The 20,735-nt window shown below is 36.4% G+C and overlaps 1 long non-coding RNA gene across 1 annotated transcript in view; it reads left to right on the forward strand.

The window, feature by feature from the left end:
- Positions 1–19,034, forward strand: part of LOC134647431 (uncharacterized) — an 86,587-nt gene extending 67,553 nt beyond the window's left edge. The window contains exon 2 of the long non-coding RNA XR_010096828.1: positions 18,791–19,034. This is a non-coding gene — a long non-coding RNA (uncharacterized LOC134647431). The remainder of the gene's footprint in view (positions 1–18,790) is intronic.
- The last annotated feature ends 1,701 nt before the right edge of the window (positions 19,035–20,735 follow it).

Consider the following 20,735-nt stretch of genomic DNA (forward strand, 5'->3'; position numbering starts at 1 on the left):
CATATTTATTATTATAAATAGCAGAGATGTGACTTATTTGAAATACTTGATTTAAAATGCAAATACAAAATGCAAAATACCTATTTTGTATTTTGTATTTAAATACCTTTTGAAAAAAACTATTTTGTATTTTATTTGAAATAGTTTTTGGGACCTATTTTCTATTTTCAAAATACAAAATACTTTTATCACGACGACGTTTTTATCACACTAACGAGAGGCATAATACTAGCTGTAAAACATTACAAATCTAAATTAATGCTTTTAAAATTTGTCCGTTATAAACCATCATCCTTCCGGTTAATATGAGCAAACAACTAGAAATTTGCACTTTAGATAGAGGACTGATTGACACACTGTTTTCAAAGAATAAAGAGTCTTTTCAATTCGGATATTCTGAGTAATACTTTTTAATTCAGACTAGGTATTCACTATTCAGAGTACCTTTTATCGCAAAGTATTTGTATTTTTAAAAAGTATTTTGAAAATACCTATTTCGTATTTTGTATTTTAAATACAAATTCAAAAACTATTTTGTATTTTGCATTTGAAATAGTATATCAAGGAAGTATTTGTATTTTGTATTTAAATACTTTTTATAAAGTATTTTTCACATCTCTGATAAATAGGTAATTAGTTGTAGAAAATCTGAAATGCGAAAAGATTAAATATGTATTATTAGATAAATTGACGGAAACTGTGTTATTGTTAGAAACCTCTGGGAAGTGCGTGTGTAGCAGCGGGGAAACGTATGTACATTTTCATAGTTCTTCTTATTTTTATATTATTGTTTCTCATCGTCTTAGATTTATTTCTGGCAATAAGTATGTAAGTTTTCCGTAAGAATCTCACGAATCCAAAACACGACAAAATGCCGCTTTCATGTAATCGAAGTTATGCTCTCATTCTAAAACGATAAGAAAATAGTTTTGTACAACCCCATCTCTTTGGGGTTGTCCGTCAGATTTGATCGATTTCTAAGATTTATGAGCCCTGAGCAATAGCTTTTTCTTTTTGATTAATGACTGTACGGAATAATGTCTATGTCAGTCTGTCACATAGCAATGATCCGTTGATAGCCCTGCGCCTGAGTGTTCTGACGGAAGCGGGCGCGAGCCGCGCCGGCGCCGTTTCCGGCGCGCGCGCTTTTTGCGCAAGCGCATCGGACAGTTATGATAAACGCAAAGAGCAGAGACTAGTTAAACAAAAAGACTGGTCGTCGGAGGTCGTCGTGGTAATGGATTGTCGAGTTTCGTTATCTGCCTCTCTATCATTCCAATTTGCAAGTGCGGTAGAGAAGCGGATGGGTAACGAATTTTAGATTTTCTATTTTCGCGGAAGGCTATCAGATCTGCTGGCCTTATTTTTAAATAAAGCTTTATGATTAGCCAAATAGACTATTGGTAATGGGAAATTTTCAGGCCGACAATCCGAATACGAACTCCATGCTTATATTTGACACTATCAACTGCCACGCCAGAATCAGAATCAGAATCAGAATTATTTTATTTGCTAGAATACTTAAAACAACATGTAGTACAGACAGGATATTAAGGTACAGTAGGTGATAAAGTATTCAGTCGATGAACGACATGCAAAAATTATATAAACTAATAAGAAAACGCCAACTATTGAACGTGGGACATATTTCTATCATTTCACGTTAGCGCAATCTTGTGAGCTTATCAAAATAGTGATGACACGTGACAATGAATTAGAATATAATACACTGTTCAAAATGTTCAAATTGTCACGTTCAAATTGGTATGAATCTCAATGACAATAATAATGATAAACACGACTTTGTGCAATCACCACACGGGATTGTTACGCCATTTAGGGTCCTAGCTAAATTAGTTGTTCCATACTTATGGCTCCTCTACACGATGGGCCAGCGCCGGCCACTCCAAGGGACGCAGCCATGCGGTAGAATGAGATAGCAATATCACTTGCTCCTTCTAACGCATAAATGCGTCCCTTGGAATGGCCGGCGCTGGCCCATCGTGTATAGGAGCCATTAGGTACATTATGAAATGAAATACAATGTACAATTTAGCTAGAACCCTAAATAGCGTAACAATCACGGAGCGTGACTGTATTAAGATCGACAGTCTTTATTAATACTTGTCTTTACCTTCACCGCGACTACAAAGTCAGAGAGATCGATACTATAATGAAGGGCGTTTTTTACACTTCGAAATGATTATCAATTTGTCTTGATGTCTGGACTTCTGGAGCCGCTGGTTCAATTATTGACCGATTTTAAATTGAGGTAATTGAAGCTTTTTAGGGTTCTGTCAGTAAGGAGCCTTCAAGGATGATTCACGTTAGACCGGGCCGTGTCCGGGCCGGAGCCTCCGGCGCTTACTTTTCTATGACAGATGACAGGTGATCACGTGATGCTTTCCATAGAAAACGAAGCGCTGGAAGCTACGGCCCGGACACGGACTGGTCTAACGTGAGTCATCCTTTATAGTTTCACCATGTGTCTGTATGTCCCTTTAAAACTCGTGGAGCGCATTTTGACCACTCCGCATGCTCAGCTACTTGTGCACAACATATGTGTAGGTATTATATGTCGCAGCCATTTGGTTAATAAGTTAGCCAGTTAATTAATCTCCTAGGCCGTTAAACGCCTGCATCCAATTTGATGCCTAGGCCGATAGTCACTTTGTTCTAGAATCACTCAACGTTTAATATTTTGGCGTATTGGAAATGAGTGATACACTTAGCCAAGCGATTTAAATTTAGACTAAAAAAACAATAAATAAATTTAAAATAAACTAAATAAATAAAACCTAGATAACCTAACCAAACATAAATTCATCAATGTCCAATTTAACTAAATGACTACACGATTTAGCCATGTTGGTTAAACGTTGCGCTCAATGACTTGGCTGGTTATTCTTCAGCCATTTCATTCGATGAGGCCTGTACGGATATGATGGTGGTTCTTGTCTACGTGACAGCGTGATAAAACGGTGTCCGTCACTTTCTATCCCACGGTGTTAAACAGTGACAGTTATTTTATCACGTGGATAAAGATGGATAAAGCTATCCATAATAGGCCGGCTGGGCGTCTAATTAACTGGCTAATTTAAGGCTGCGACATATATCTGCACAAGTATAAAGACATATATTCTTAGCAATAAACATGCGCAGCTCATTTTGAGCACCTCGCCCGCTCAGCTTCTGCAAACGTGTAATGACGTCAGCATTCCTCGGCGTCCCGGATAATCGGTCGGATGGCACCGCGTAAGCATGTTCCCACGGATCGGATGCCGAGGTAGCTAAATGACTAAATAGGATCGGTGGCTGATGGGAATGTGAGATGCTATGTATCCAGAATTGAACTGACAGCAGTTTGAAATAAGTTTCTGGCAAAATTTTCTTTTTTGGTACAAGCTTTTATAGCTGACTGTACTTTTCTTTCGACAGGCAACTAATAGTCATCGAGACAATTCTAAAAACCCCAAACACAGTTAGGTTGCGTTGTTTTATCACAGAGTTCCTATGGACATCTCCTGTCTCCATCATCAGATCATCTCGATGGTACCATACCGTGCTGGTCTCTGCCTACCCCTCCGTGTAATAGGCGTGATTATATGTATGTATGTATAACTAACTCCTTATTACTAAACTTAGCATGCAATGTTAGAAGCTCCCCAAGTAGCCACAGATACAGCATCTCGCAAGCGGCCAACCGCATCAAAATATTACCATCGCTTGTCGCTAGCAAATTGAAGTCTTAAATGATCCAGTGTAAAGTGACCTGTAACAATAGGGGTATTACTGCAATATGTTCTGCCGCCAGAGTGCAGCACTAACAGCACCCATCGTAAACCATAGAGTAATTTATACATACTGTGCCTTAAACTGTTTTTGACAAATTTTCACACAGTAAAATATGACATTGATACATCAAGGCGGTTTGTTTACAAAGGGCCTACCGGAAAACGCGAAAATCGAAACTCAGCTATCTGCCTTTTTATCGCTCGAATATGCAAGAGTGATAACAATATTTCGACTCTCTCGTTTGCGGTAGACTCTCAGATCGTGAGTAATTGTGGTAGTGGCGCCCCAATTACTACGCAGAGTTTCGCGTAATAATTATTCCCTATGAAAGAGCTAATGTTATTAAGAGATATATCAAATCTTTAATAGGGAAGATGGCTTTTCTCTACCATCAGCTTGGGATCCCTGTAGTCCATCTGATAAAGAAACAAGCAATAGCTAAGACTGTGAGACCATAGCGTTGATTGGTGTAGACATTTTAGCATAGTAGTGTTATTTAATACCATCTTAATACAGGGGCCCACTGATTATCAGTCATATCATATCATCATATCATATCATATTTATTCATCAACAATACAAGATTGTGTTTGAAGTAAAATAAAATTTTGGAAATAATATACCTAACAATTATCATATTAGTTTTTAGACAAAATACTTACTTACTAATAACACATTTTAGGACAATATTCACGTTATACATAATGAGATCAAATATGGCATTTATGAACAACTTATACACTATAACTAGACTAAATCAGTATTAAATAACTCATCCAAGCTATAGAAGCAACCTCTTAACAAATATTGCTTCAGTTTTTGCTTAAAGATAGTATACTCTGAAATATTTTTCAAATGCTGAGGCAGTTTATTAAATAACTTAACAGCCTGATGTCTCACACAGTGCTCCTCAATTTTTGAAGTAGGGCGAAAATTTATTTTCAAATTTTTAGTTCGTGTGAGAAAACGCAGTTCCTCTTCTTCATCCGTTTCGAATCTTTTCTTGTGTTTGACAAGTTCCGTAAGCAGTATGTGTACATATAAGCAGGGCACCGTAAGTATACCAAGCTTAAGGAAATATTGCCTACAAGAGACCCACGGTGGAATTCGAAATATGGTTCTTACAGCCCTTTTTTGAGCGATTAGAGCTCTGTTCACGTTATATCTGAAACTGTTACCCCAGAACATAATGCTATACCGCAATTTCGATTCAATTAGAGCATGATATACTACTTTTAGTTGTACTACACTAATTTCGTCTCTGAAGCTTCTCAAGGCGTAGCACGCAGAATTAATAACGTTTTCAATAGCTTCCAGCTCCTGTACCCAGTTTAACTTGGAGTCAAGACGTATGCCAAGGAACTTAACATTTTCAACTATGTCTATAGTGGATCCGTTCATATTGATGTCAAGTCTGTCAGTTCTTTTGGAGTTTTGGTTAAATAACATTATTTGGGTCTTGTCGGTGTTCAAGCAGAGATTATTAATTGTAAACCATTGCTGGAAGGTGTTTAAAGCAAAATTAACTATTTCATTAAGTTCTACTACGTGATCAGCATGAATAACGGCATTGGTATCATCAGCAAACATAATTATACTGCAGTTCGGCACCACATTGGAAACATAATTGATGATATCATTTGTGAATATGTTAAATAGCAATAAAGAGGTCCACTGATTATCAGTCCGCCGGACGACATCAGCCTGTCAGTTAGACCAAAAAATTGACAGCTCCGAACAACTGACAGGCTGACATCGTCCGGCGGACTGATAATCAGTGGACCTCTTTATAGTTATTTACGATTATAATTTATCTCGCCCGCGCAAAGTAACCTTTTGGAATGTAACTAAAATTGTATGTAGTGGCAAAAAGACGGAATTTGAGATGAGTTTTAATGTCGGTTAAGGCCTTTAATATGAGAAGGACGATGTGCTCTATTTCCTGCGCTTGCGATGCCCTTTAGGACCGATTCTGCAGTCTCAGATAATATTAAATAGGTAGTCGTTTATTTATGCACACCTTCAATATTTATTTAAGTAATCAAAATAATCGCGAAAATCGAAGTTCGCAGATTGCGGGCATTTTTCTCTGTCACTCTTATTACGCAATTTGCGAATTTCGGTTTTCACGGGAGCCCCTTTGGTTCTTCTCAAGTGTTCAAGGTACTCCTTAGGGCCACTTGCACCAATTCAGAGTTAGCCACTCGGAGTTAATCGTTAACTGAGACTGAGACTTTTGCTTTACTTGGTCAAATAAAGCTGCTCTTATACTGTTAAACATCAACATAACACTTAAGGATGACACATGCTAGACCAGCCCTAGTAGCACGGTCGTATTTTTATCGTTTGTCACCATGCCTGTCACGTTCTAACAAGTATGTAAGTGCGAAAGTGACGGGCATAGCGATAGTCGATAAAAATGGAACCGTGCTGAGCCCGCAGGCCGTGCAAGTGCCGTGCCAGGCGTCCGACATGTAATTTTCTATGACGGCTGATCGGTGATCACGTGGTGCTTTCAAAACGAAGCGCCGGAGGCTCCGGCCCGGGCCCGGCCCGGTCTGTCGTGAGTCATCCTTTACACTTGCCGGCACCGTCTTAAACCAGCAGCCCGCGACGGTAGCGCACAGATGCCGCGCTCCATTTCCCTGCGCACACGCATGTGGACGTTCACTTCGCAACTAGACCACTGACGGTTACACTTACAATTGTAATGTCTATCACTTAACTTGGGCAGGTGAGATGTGTACAATACTTTATGTTATTGTATTAGGCCGTTTTCTACTCTTTATCTGATGTAATACTTATACACTTACTACTAATACTTATACTTGGATTAGTTGCCAAGCGGACCCCAGGCTCCCATGAGCCGTGGCAAAATGCCGGGACAACGCGAGGAAGATGATGACACTAATATGCACCACACTTTTACATAATCCGTAGGTACTAAGACACTTTATTTAATAGGCAAGTTTCTAAATATTTGTTGTATAATTTATAATATTTATATTATTATCTTTTGTACATCGATAATCTGTTTCTATTTTGTTTAATATGTGTGTATTGTGGCAAGCGAATAAATGGTTTATCTATCCATCAGATGTTATAATGATCTATTGCACTCGTAAGTATATAAAATTAGAAAGAGAAAACTGACAGTTAGGCTACCTTTCCACAAGCAGAGATGAGAGAAGATTTGCGCGATACAAAAATAGCACTGCATGGTGGTCTTCTCCACTGGATTGTAATGCTGTTAGCTGATTCGCCGCGTCTCCTCTCATCTCCGACTCGGTGGAAATGTAGGAAATGCTTACGGGTATTTCATGAAATGACTTCTGTACTGTATCTTCCAACCCAGAGGGGAAACTAGGCCTTTTTGGGATTAGTCCGGTTTTCTCACGATGTTTTTCTTCATCGAAAAACGACTGGTAAATATTTCGTACATAAGTTCCGAAAAAACTCATTTTTGATCCCGCAACCTCCGGATTGAAAGTCACACGCTCTTACCACTAGGTTACCAGCGCTTCTACATCACCAACTTTACAGTAAACTGTCAAAACACTTATAAAATTGACTGCTTTTGTAAATCAACCCAAACCTATATTTCTCTCCTGTTAAACATAGCCTATCCATCTAACCTCCTATTAAGACCCTGCGTACAAAATTTTGTACATATTCCAATAAATATTTTGAACTTTCATTGAGTACCTAAAACTAAGGGTTCCAAATTCAAAAACAAAACAAATGCTTCAGGGTCTCAGGAGGCTAAAATAGAAATCGAATGCAACTATAGCTTTTCGTAAAAACCTTTCAGATCAACGTCCGCTATTAATCCATATATCGTTCATATTTTCCTATTACAGTTATTTTCACTATCTATAACAAGTTGAACACGCCCCTGAGAAGCGAGTGATCCTAAACATTACAGTAATAATGACTAGATTGCTGTGACACGTTTATTGCGTTGTCCAGAACTTTCAAATGTAGTAACAATCGGTTTTTGTGCGGGAAAAGTGATGAGGACTGGTTTTCTTAGGTCTTTGGACTCTGGGTCTAGTTATTATCCCTTCCAGCATCATATATGAATAGAAATGGTTCAAGAAAATGAATTACCTAAGTATTACAGTTTAATAAGATTTTAAAAGGTATCTGAATGGCTATTTTTTAAAGCTAGTTCAAATCAATTTTAAGCCGAACTTTATTTTGTTGTAGTGTTAAGTAGATAGAGTTCCCTACTTCGTAGGTACGATATAACCGTATGTCCTAAAAAATATGTACTGAGTTACGAAAAAGTATGGAATTTCCATATCTAACTCGAATTAAGTATTTTTTTTTCGGGACAAGTTGTGATTTCGTAACTATCCCGCCCATAATGAACAGCTCTATACTCACTAACAAACCAACCAATTTTTATCTAAATCTAACGAAAACAATTTAGACAGCAAAATAAAAATCGGTTTACCAACTATTTTTGAAACTTAAATGTATTTAGACAAGTATTGATATTGATATTTATTGAAATCAAATTTTACAGCATTACAGCTAACACCAATGCACTGTACAATTAAGTATTATTTTTTAAGTAAAAGCATAATTTAAGCATGTAAAACTTTGATTTGACGAAACATTTAAAGTCTCTTCCAAACTACAGACAAATTCCTACATTTCCTACTTTCTTCAATTTCTCATCATTCTTCACTTTGAATGGAATTTCCTATCAAATAAAGTGTAGCCCACATAAAGCAAAGATGGTGAAAATCTAAAGCCATGCGAATCATGTTATTACTTTAGAAACCTGTAATGCACATGGCATCAGTTTAATTTACGACGCAGAAAGTGAAAACTTTCCCAAGAGATTCGTTCATAAAAGGATAGCTTTCTTATGGCGGCTGTATATGGGTACGACTGGGTTGAGTTGACCGTTGTGCGCACCCTAGGATGGTTACACTGTATGGATTGAGTTAAAGGTAGGTCACGGTACTCTGTACACCTATACCCGTTTCTTACGGTGGTATATCCCCAAAACCATGGTGAAGGTTGGAAATCTTAGATTATATTATTTCGATATTACACTTTCGTGAAACATATTTTTAACTGCCCCCCCCCCCCATGTATGTTGGTGGCCCGAAACATGTCACCAATAACGGCTAAAAATTCAATTTTTTCAGCGTTTGAGCTACTTGTTAAAAATATTCATGAAATTTCAGCTTTCTGATAAAAAAGGATATTACTTATATTTTGAGGATTAGTGAGGATCCTTGTTTTTTTTTCGTACGTTCCCAAATTTATCGAAGATGTATAAAAGGGTATCTCGTGAAGAGAAGGTTGTTTATTTGACTGGCTTATGGCTGGCTAGGTTACCAGCCAGGCCAGTAGACTGTTGTATTAGTGATGATTTATCCATTCTTTCACAATGATGCTACTGTAATGCTTTTTACGTGCAGGAGAGGCTTTAAGACAAAGTCTCAAATCTCATAATACGCATTTTAATTTAAATTTTCGAATTTAAGTATAGCTAAAACACAGTACCAGTATAAGTAGTTACGATTCTGTTGCTTAGAATCTAATATTACCTGATAAAATTGTCTCGCCAGCCCCAGCGTAAAGCGTGGGTTGCAAAATATGCGAGCAGGTGGCATCTAGCCTAGATTTTACGATAGTGCCGACGCTTTCCCGGCAGATGGCGCAGGAAGTTGTAAATATCGACATTTCTGCACTAGAGAGCTAAAATGACTAGTGTATGCCTTATTTTTCACGCGATTCTGTTACTAATGCCTTTGGAATAGCGTCATAGAATTTGTGCACGTTTTCAAGGACTTGGTTGGACAGATTTCTCCGGCCGATCTATTGGATTATTTGTTTGTTTTATTAAATACCGGAGATTCTTGTCTTGGAAGTGACTGCTTTAAATTATTTAAATTTACGTCTGTCGAAAGTGAAGATTCATTAGTGATAAGTTAATCTTAAATCATCAGACCTGTTTGATGATATAGGATTATGAATGCGAAATTTCAGCTAAGTAATATTGAGAATTTTTTAAGTTACTATTGAGTCCAAAATATTTCGTAGGCTTGAGCTTTTATCATGTATCGTATCATTCGTCACTTAATTAAGTACCTAAAGTACATACTTTTTAGATCAGCACGGCCACGACGATAATAAAATCGTAACCATCCGCATAGTACAAATAGCATTAAAATAACGTTATCCATTTATTTTCAATTTTCTCTAGTAAATTTTGCGTTTTATTTGAACACGGAACGCGTCAAACTTATACCGGGTGCTTCCTGTAACAGGAGCAATAAATTAAACTGTAGGCTGTACTCCTCAAACTGACCAACATTTGTTCTGCAACATTTGAAAATTTAATGTGTAATAAAAATCAAAACATGAGTTCATGTTTTGATTTTTATTACACTTTAAAGTTTATTCTAAGACGCAATGTATTGCAAATTTTGTTATGTTTAAAGCGTGACAAGCAACGTCAAACACACTGATGTCAGCGTACATTGAAGGCAATATTTATTTTGTATGAAAAAGAGGAAGTCTAAAGGATTCATAATTTTTAAAAGTTGCTGAACAAATGTTGGTCAGTTTGAGGAGTATAGCCTTTAGTTTAATTTATTGCTCCTGTTACAGGAAGCAGCCTGTATGATTTTAATAAATAAAATGGACAAATATATTTGCCTAAATGCCTGTAATAAAAGTCTATTATATAACAAACAATAAACAAGCTTTAAACAACGTGCTTTTACTAAAAAATAAAAGTTTTACGAATAACAACCAGTCAATCCGGAATATTATACAAATATCATGAATAGCGAATTGATGACAGCATTAATGGTATACCTACGGATAGAAAGTGAAACCCACCCAAACACCGCGGATACGGGCCAAGTTCGTGATACATAAAAATGCAGATGACTGAGGTTAGTGAACGGACCGCTTTGTTTGTCTTGGTAAGGTCCAAATATACCTTTTAGACAGCAGAGGTAGGGCTAAAATGGCCGGCTCTTTATCATTTGTCACCATGGCTGTCACGTTCTAACAAATACGTAAGTGCGAAACAGACGCATGGCATGACAGGTGATAAAAATGCGACCATGATAGCTGGTCAGGAACAGATTTCTATGACCATTAGCAGGGCCGAATTAAGCATGTCGGGGCCTCTAGGCAGTGCAGTGCTCGGGGCCCCTTACTATTAGCATCCAGGACGAAAAGGGCGATGTGTATTGTGTAAATTGTGTAATAAACCTGTCGGCCGCATAATATTTTTTTTACTTGTTCATGCGATCAGCTGACGGTCTTTCCACTGCGATACAACTCAATAGCATCTAAACTCGGCATAAACCGAAATTCGGAAATATCTCTTTTACTCCAATTAAGGCGTAATTAGAGTGACAGAGAAAAATGCCCGCAATTTGCGAACTTCGATTTTCGCGGTCATAGCCCAGCTGACAAAGTTTCGATCGGGTTGCGATGACAATTTTGTTACGTGTTTTGGTGGGTGGGGGAATAAGTATCGCTTTGTTTTTCTTAATGCTGTTTCATTCACTACATTTCAGTTTTTATTGGGTAAAAAAATAACAAACACCCACGTATAATTCGTCGTCAGAAAGATAGACGTTAATTTTTTTGAAAATTTGAACAAGAATCTTTAAAAAATGCCATAGTTGTCTCCTTGTCAACAAACTTGTGTGTTTTTGCACGTCAATTTGAAGTTATATGTGTGTTTAGGTCAATGACAAAATGACAAGTATACGTTGGCCCAGATCGAAGGTAACGTGTTGACATCATATCTGGCATGCTTGTGTTAATCTGATGACAAAGCGATATTAAGATAAGGTACAGCAAGCAGAGTTCTTGAAAAATGGTAGCGGGTTTTTTAGATCATAATACGGTTGCCAAAAAGTAACTTTATCGAACGAAACCTAACTTAACTAACTTTTCTATTGTAAAAGTAGGCAACAAGTTGTCGTTCCATATGTATAACGAGAGGCTCTTTTTAATTTAATTTTTTAACAAGCAGAAACGTCTGCGACCGATGCTATTAAGCTTAGAATAAATTTAAAAGTGGAAAACTACTGTCTTGGGTGTCTGTCTTTTAAATTTTAACGCAATGTCTAGTTTTTGCTTGGCTCCGTCCTTCTGGTAAAAGTTAAACCAATAAATATTAGCATAAAGCTGTAGCAGGCGGTGGGTCCCACGCCCACGCCTGGGTGGAAAGTGAAACCATTACGAAGGCCGAGAGGTGTGGCTGAAATATTGATTCTTGCAGTTTAAGGATTAAATATGTAATTAGTATCAATAGTAGCGGATCAGACTAAGCGTCAAAAGTATCTACAATTCTTTCGCAAATTAACAAAAAAGGTACGCGAACTATTTAGAGATTTATCTCTACTTATATTTGGAAAAGTATTCCAGACCAGCTATCATGGTCGCATTTTTATCACATGTCATGCCATCCGTCACTTTCGCACTTACATATTTGTTAGAACGTGACAGCCATGGTGACAAATGATAAAGAGCCGGCCATCTTAGCCCTACAGGTGGCAAATACTTTTGGCGCGTTGTTTCATACTGAATTGAAGCGGATACTTAACCCGTAACCACTTATACACAATTATTACGAGTAAATATACCTGTAAGTAGTTGATTATCCATATTACCTCTACGTATCTTTTACTTATTTCCACGTGATCATTTCTGAGTCCAGATTATAATTATTTATCTACCTAATATAGTCGAGTTCATAAAAATGGATACATTTCTTCGCCTTAATCCATTGCAAGGAGATGAAAAACTTAAAGGTATAATTATATTTATGTTATTTATGAACTGGACTGTACATTTAATAAAGTTATGAGACGCGAGGTAATAGAATAGTTCAACTTAGTTTTACAAAACAGCGTTTGTAAGAATTAAGCTTATTTATTTTTTAGCTGTGTGTCACGTCCTTTAAAAAAACGAAGTGTGGTCCAACATTGATAAAAAACCTAAAACTTAACCGGACTCAATAAACTTTACAAACAAATAATGTTTACTTTCCCTTTGTCTATTGATTGAGACATCACATCCGTTCCAACGAATAATCGATGTTATCTCAAATGACATTAGGATGGTATTTGCTTGCGATTAAGCTGATTTTCATATCACGATGTTCATTTGTTGACAGAACAAGGGGGCTTTGTTCTAAGAGAAAAACACTGACTATTTTTAGACCTTAAGTGGTCGCAGTAAGAGTTAGGAATGGTTAGGTGTGTAGATGGCTAAGAGTTCGGACAATCACTGTGAAAGTGTATGGTGAAATAATGGTCCAATGGACAAAAACATAGGTTGCTAATTATATGATTTAATGTTTACTATTTATTTACAAGCAATACATATTGTTAACCTTATGACAAAAGTTCGGAAAAACAATATGGTGATAATACTATCAATGTTTTGTTTTATTAAGTTTATGTCGTCTAAAATATTTTAAAAATTCTTTGTCATTTAAACGCAATTAAAAATCAAACAAAACTACGTACATTACATTACAAAATTTACAAGGTTTTGTAATTATGTACTTCTGTAATACTAAATTTTACTTGGTTTTATATTTATTGGTAAGTACGTAACTAAATATTAGGTATTATACTTAGTCGGTAAGTCGGTAGGTACCTAAACAAACAGAAACGTATTTTATAGTGCCCGACTGAAACATGTTTTTTTGCCGAAACCGAAACCGAATGTTCGGCTTTGGCTCTAGTTTCGGCCGAAACCGAAACCGAAACTTTTGAAGACTTGTTAAAATCGTTGAAGAAATGTCATAAAACCGCTTTTAAACTCATATTAAGGGGCTGTCAACACCCAATGTCCTTGAAATTGATATTACTTAAGGGGCTCCGCCACGCCAATGACCTTCGATTTGAATCCCTTAGTTTTATTATGTTTTTTGTAGCTTATCATATTAACAGCAACGGCTTTAAGCAATATAGTATTCCATATTTACTTAAAAGTTAATTAAATTGTCTTCGAGATACCTATTTGGCATCAAAGTTGAACAATTTAAAGCCAAAAGACTGGTTTTCGGGCCATAACTTTTGTGTTAATTCGTTTAAAATTAAAACCCTAGACACTTTTTACGACACGTCAAAGATGAACCCAAATAAGTAGATTTCGTATAAGTAATATCCTTCACAGCAATCTAGATACGAAAAAAGTGTTCTTTTAGAAATTTAGACAATGTTTAAAAAAATCATAAAATAGTATCAATTTCTTTCAAAATCCCGTAGACAATAATGGAGATAAAGATTGAAGAACCAATAGCCGTTTGTCTTATAAAAATCTATCTGTAGTGCAAAAGTAGGAGATGCGATTCAAAACTTGTCAAAAATCGATGAAAACCGCAGGTAGCCCCTTTTAAGAAAAACTATTTGATTTAGTAAAGCAAAAAATATATTTATACCTATATTCATATTTATTATACATATTTTAAGACCGTGGCCGCACTCGATACATGATTGAACGACATCGGCTCGATAGAAAATAATTGTAAAGATTGGTCTTAAAGTCACCATTAAACGGTTCTAATGTCTTTATTTCTTGACTTATGTGTCTGAAATTAAAATCAATTTGTCAAAACATTTACTTATACCTAAACCGCTAACGAGTAATATTACACAAATAATCCACATTTATTTTTATTTCAATAGTTTTCTTATTATTCCCTTGAGCGCTGGTGGCCTAGCGGTGAGTAAGAGCTTGCGACTTTCAATCCAAAGGTCGCATTAGTGGAACTGTGTTTAATAATAAACTGATTAATTTCTGTATACATAAATCAGTATATATATGTATTAATATTGTTGTCCTACTTGTTCCACAACGTTTGGTATTTGTCACATAGTTTAGTTTCATAGAACGAAGTACCATTGCGTATGTTTCGGCCCGGCCGAAAGGCTCGGCCGTTTTTTGGCCGAAACCGAAACTACGGCCGAAACATGATTTTTTGGCCGAAACTGGCCGAAACCGAACCTTCGGTCGGACACTAGTTTTTTTAATCCAGAAGTCCAACAACGGTTGCACTCCGGGAGTGCCGATAGAAGTGAAAACTCACCTCACTATGTTACCGACGCCCGGTAGCGGAGGTATTCTATTTATTTATTATATATTATTATCATTCTCAAATAAGATCACACTTTTTCACGCCATGACAACGTCAAATTATTTGAACATAGGTAAAGAGTCTTGAAAAGGAGTCCGCAACATAAATGTCAAATAACATTGAGTTTTTCTTTATTGATTTAAATGCCATTTAAATTAAGAGTGGCCACCTTACGGGGCTTACGGTCACGTGATCGCCTTACGCTGTCTCGGGTTTATCATTTTTTCCCTACCTCAAAAAGTGCCCAGCGCCGCTAATGAAGTTTTCACTTCAAAAAGTGTAAGTATTACTACTAATTTACAGGCGAATTTTTCTAATATTTTGAATGAAAGCGATCCAGTTTGATCTAAATTAATAAGGTAATGTTTGAAAACTTTATCATTAAGCCACCCCGGAAACCGATAGCAAAGCTTCAAAAACAATATTACTATAATCACCAATTCACGGAACGGTGATTTGGAGCAAAATGTGAAGGGCCGACATTTCACGACGCCGACGGAAAGGGCTGCTTTTTAGGGTTCCGTAGCCAAATGGCAAAAAACGGAACCCTTATAGATTCGTCATGTCTGTCTGTCTGTCCGTCTGTCCGTCCGTATGTCACAGTCACTTTTCTCCGAAACTATAAGAACTATACTGTTGAAACTTGGTAAATAGATGTATTCTGTGAACCGCATTAAGATTTTCACACAAAAATAGAAAAAAAAACAATAAATTTTTGGGGTTCCCCATGCTTAGAACTGAAACTCAAAATTTATTTTTCATCAAACCCATACGTGTGGGGTGTCTATGGATAGGTCTTCAAAAATGATATTGATGTTTCTAATATCATTTTTTTCTAAACTGAATAGTTTGCGCGAGAGACAGTTCCAAAGTGGTAAAATGTGTCCCCCCCCCCCCCCTGTAACTTCTAAAATAACAGAATGATAAAACTAAAAAAAATATATGATATACATTACCATGTCAACTTCCACCGAAAATTAGTTTGAACGAGATCTAGTAAGTAGTTTTTTTTAATACGTCATAAATCGCCTAAATACGGAACCCTTCATGGGCGAGTCCGACTCGCACTTGGCCGCTTTTAAGGATATTTCTTAGTCAATATTACTACTGGGCACAGGCCGCGTAGCCAACGAGCCAAACGCTTACGGTCCGTAACGATCGAAACGCAACTGTCACTGTCGCACTAATATAGAAGAGTGATAGAGAGACACAAAGCGATTCGTTGTCGAAGCGATAGCGATTGTCAGCTTGGCTAGGTCGGCTGAACCGCTTCACCAAGCATAATGTACTTGTTTACGATTCCCACCGACCGGCTGGAGCATAGAGAAATATAGTAATACAAGAGTGCTCACTCCATATATCAGTTCAGACTATTAATTTCAGTGTCTATATCTAGCATCGAGTAGCGGAACTATCAGTACTGCTACTTGACAATAGATGTAGCACCGACCGGAAAGTCTTATCTCAACAGCATAAGACTTTCCGGTCGGTGCTACATCTATTGTCAAGTAGCAGTACTAATAGTTCCGCTATTCGATGCTAGATGCTAATAGTCTTTTTGGTACTAAAACTGATGTATGGAGTGAGCACTCTATGTATTTTTTTCTCTATGGGCTGGAGTCGGGCCGCGCCGGAGCGCATTTTCAATGTGCCTATAATTATAGGTATAGGTAGGTACATAATGTAGGCATTATGTATGGCAGAAGCGATAGGGACGATAGAGTCCGTCCGGAGCCGGTCGTGTCCGCGAGGAGCCGACCGGCTTGCAGCCGAACAAATGTTAAGGGGCCCACTGATTACCAGTCCGCTGGACGATATCGGCCTGTCAGTTGTTCGGAACTGTCAACTTATTGTTTTAACTGACAGGCCGATGGTGTGGGCCCCTTTAAATGCGTGCCGAATCCGCCCCTTCGATGGGAATCATACTTAAAGATAAGTAACGTTCGAATTCAGATTACACCTGCAGTATTGCAGCGCGATATTACTGCTGACTGCATTGCTGAAAAAAAAAACCGGGCTGCAACATCGATTTTGATATTTGCGGCAGCAATGCAGTGGGGCAGTGATGTCGCGCTGTTATGCTATTTACTGCAGTAAACCAGCTGACTGCATTGCTGCGGAAAACGTCAAAAAGGTCGTTTTAACGAGAAATTTGACATTCCCTCACGAAAAATAAACTGCTGTTCTATAGAAGAGAAGGCATTGACTCTGATTCACCGAAATGTATGAAACGGCAGTTTTTTAGGGTTCCGTACCCAAAGGGTAAAAACGGGACCCTATTACTAAGACTCCGCTGTCCGTCCGTCCGTCCGTCCGTCTGTCATCAGGCTGTATCTCACAAACCGTGATAGCTAGACAGTTGAAATTTTCACAGATGATGTATTTCTGTAGCCGCTATAACAACAAATACTAAAAACAGAATAAAATAAAGATTTAAGTGGTGCTCCCATACAACAAACATGATTCTTGACCGAAGTTAAGCAACGTCGGGCTGGGACAGTACTTGGATGGGTGACCGTTTTTTTGCTTGTTTTGCTCTATTTTTTGTTGATGGTGCGGAACCCTCCGTGCGCGAGTCCGACTCGCACTTGGCCGGTTTTTTGCGATTGCGGGGTTGGCCCCATAGTAAAAGTTGTTAAGTATGACCTACTGATTCACCCCTTAGAGTTTGAATTGAGATATACATAGATTTCTGTGTGCGTTTTCCCCGGTGAGTATGCATTTTTTATTATCAACTATGCGCTTTGTAATATATGTTTAGCAAAAACACGAAATCAATCGACAATACATAGCTAAGTCTTTTTTGTAATAATATTAAATTATCTAAGGTAATAATGGCAGATAAATATGAAATAATTATAACATATTTACTTATCTAACAATAAACTTGTTTACGAATATATTAGTTATGTTATCTCCTCTCTGTTTTATAACGATATATAAAACTAGCTTATTACTTATATTCACACGCCAATTTAGTTTCATGTATGGGAACGCCAGTTAGAAAGCTGAATTTATCGATAATTAGAAGACACTTGTAGTACAAGATCAAACTGGATCGGATATTATGTAAATTGTAAATGTAAAACATGTTTTTGCAACTACGTTGTGTAATTCTTGTTTATATTGATGTTGACAAATATCTTAATCGTTAAAAACCGGAATAAATATAGGTAAAATGCCTACTTAATAAGTGTGTGGTTGCAAAAATGTTCCTAAAAATTTAATGGTGCTTCGGAAGCAAATTTCAACATTAAACTGAACTTTATAAGAAAAACACATTCGGTGCAAACCCAGACGGGTATTAAGTACTTTTCATAACTGGGTATTCGAATAAAAAAATAATCTAACAAAAACTTATCATGAATAAGTAACTGATTCAATAAAGCAAGTCTATCAAAAGAAAAAAGCTACAACAAAAACTTAATAACATTAAAATATCACATTCCAATAACAGTAAATCGACTATTAAAATTTCACGATTCGTTGCACTTGACTAGGCACATAATACATTGAACCGTCTACATTGTATGAAATATCAAAATAAGTACAAAATCAGCAATGTATAACGGGTATTGTAGTTTTTCATCGGTTGACCCGCATTCAAGGATGCGCAGTGACCTCCGTAATAGGCTAGATCAACAAAAAGAAGGTTATGTAATGAATTATGCGCTTGAGTGGATAGTTTGTTGCAGCTGTTAGTTTGGATAATGAACTTGTTTTGTTGTTTTAAACTTAGTTTCTGGTATTTTGATTTAGTTTAATCAGGTTTAAGAGATTTTTTTAAACGGTTCAAGAAAAAAAAGCGGCCAAGTGCGAGTCGGACTCGCCCATGAAGGGTTCCGTATTTAGGCGATTTATGACGTATTAAAAAAAAACTACTTACTAGATCTCGTTCAAACCAATTTTCGGTGGAAGTTTCCACGGTAATGTACATCATATATTTTTTTTAGTTTTATCATTCTGTTATTTTAGAAGTTACAGGGGCGGGGACACACATTTTACCACTTTGGAAGTGTCTCTCGCGCAAACTATTCAGTTTAGAAAAAAATGATATTAGAAACCTCAATATCATTTTTGAAGACCTATCCATAGATACCCCACACGTATAGGTTTGATGAAAAAAAAAATTTTGAGTTTCAGTTCGAAGTATGGGGAACCCCAAAAATTTATTGTTTTTTTTTCTATTTTTGTGTGAAAATCTTAATGCGGTTCACAGAATACATCTACTTACCAAGTTTCAACAGTATAGTTCTTATAGTTTCGGAGAAAAGTGACTGTGACATACACGGACAGACGGACAGACAGACAGACAGACAGACATGACGAATCTATAAGGGTTCCGTTTTTTGCCATTTGGCTACGGAACCCTAAAAAATGCAAATAAGTGTAATATTTAGTAAATAAATAATGTAGGTACCTTTGTAAAATAACCTTAACGCAATAATGACGCATTAAGTTACATTTAATATTAGTATAATTACAAGTCATATTTTAGACTGTTAGCTTTAAAATGAAGTTTTATTTCAATGCTTAAAACCGTCACAAATTAGCTCAATTATGAGAGTTTCAACTATGTGAAAAAATAATACAATTTACCCACAAACTAAAATTATACAGTCAATTCAATTTACGACTACTAACCTAAATCTACGAACATAAGTTTGAATACAAGTACAACTCAATTGCAACACATTACCTACATTTACGCGTATTTACACACCAATAAGGTATTGTATCATAACCACTCACATGATTCCGATTTTAACAAAAGGTGCCCTGAACTGCTCTGCCATTTCGCAGATACGACGGCACAGTGTCATGATATTTTCAAAAATCGATAACTTTACTTCTGCTAAAGCATTTTCAACGATTCTTTTGGTTTTTTAATGTTAAAGAAACAAAGAATTTATTTTACTACTATAGCATTGTGCTGTTATACTAAAAATAATTATTAAAAATTCACAAAGTTTACCCAATGAAATAATGTCCGCGTTATAGTAGAAAACTATTTTTAATTAAAAATCTAAATCGATAACGTATCTTTTTTTTGTATTCAATTTAAAGAAGACTTAATAAGCTTTTAATTGGTACTAAACACCTTGATAGCTCACCTATGAAAATGCAAAGTAAAACTAATTCAAATTCCGATAAGAAACTTTCGAATTGCTCAATCTGCTGTGAAACTATATATTATGTTCATGATTTTTTTGTGGCTAATTTAGACACTGAAGTACTAAAATATAATAAAAAACAGTTTAAGACACTAATAATCTTGAAATAAAATGCATAACTTATGCAATTATGACGATGATAGTAGCTATATAACTTAAAATAACAAAAGAGTATATACGTACCTACTAAATTTTGGTGTTTTTATAATTTCCGATCACCAACAACCGAACTAACTTATAACTACACTAACACGTTTAATACATCCACCATAACACACACTTCACAACATATTAAGCACAATAAACCAATAATAACTATTAACACATAAAAGTATACTGATTACAAACGTAAATAAGCCGGTAAACTGACTTCTTCCATCTCAAAAATAAAGATGGCTACCCATTTAGGGTGGAGACACAACAGCGCGTGGTGCAGATGTTCAACAGAAATAGGAACTTTAAAATTGTAATACCTAATTAATTATTTATTTAATCGTATAATTATTTAGTTTATTCAATGTAAATAGCAAAGAAATATTAGTAAATACAAATTATAAGTAAGTAGTAAAAAAAATCCCAAAACGCGTATGCAACGCGTCTAGTACACCACATGCCTTACGATA

Source organism: Cydia amplana, chromosome 4 (genome assembly GCF_948474715.1).
Source record: "Cydia amplana chromosome 4, ilCydAmpl1.1, whole genome shotgun sequence".
Lineage (NCBI taxonomy): Eukaryota > Metazoa > Arthropoda > Insecta > Lepidoptera > Tortricidae > Cydia > Cydia amplana.